This window comes from Mauremys reevesii, linkage group 6 (genome assembly GCF_016161935.1).
Source record: "Mauremys reevesii isolate NIE-2019 linkage group 6, ASM1616193v1, whole genome shotgun sequence".
Lineage (NCBI taxonomy): Eukaryota > Metazoa > Chordata > Testudines > Geoemydidae > Mauremys > Mauremys reevesii.
This window is the reverse complement of record NC_052628.1, coordinates 103,563,678-103,564,036: the sequence shown is the minus strand read 5'-3', so window position 1 is coordinate 103,564,036 and position 359 is coordinate 103,563,678.

The window sequence follows — 359 nt, the reverse complement described above, 5'->3', positions numbered from 1 at the left end:
TAAAATACCTACTTGTCTTCCATTGCCTTACATCCCAGACTAAGCTCCTCATTCACCTTCCAAATTACAAAGCTTACTCAGGCCCTAAGGAGAAGCAGTTATGCTGGCACTAGCGTTTTACACAACTTGTTTTTAGATGAAAGAGCGATATCTGCCAATATGTTTTCACAGCTCTTTGATCTGCTAGTGAAAGACACTGGAAAGATAACACATCTGCATGAAAATTCCTCTTTCAGGTGATTCACAACTTCTTTTAAGCAATTGAAAAATGTGCTTTCCATTGGACAAGAGACATTCCACACCACAGGACCAATGTTCTAGGAGGGAACACGACAACCCTCTGGATAGGTTGTTATCGA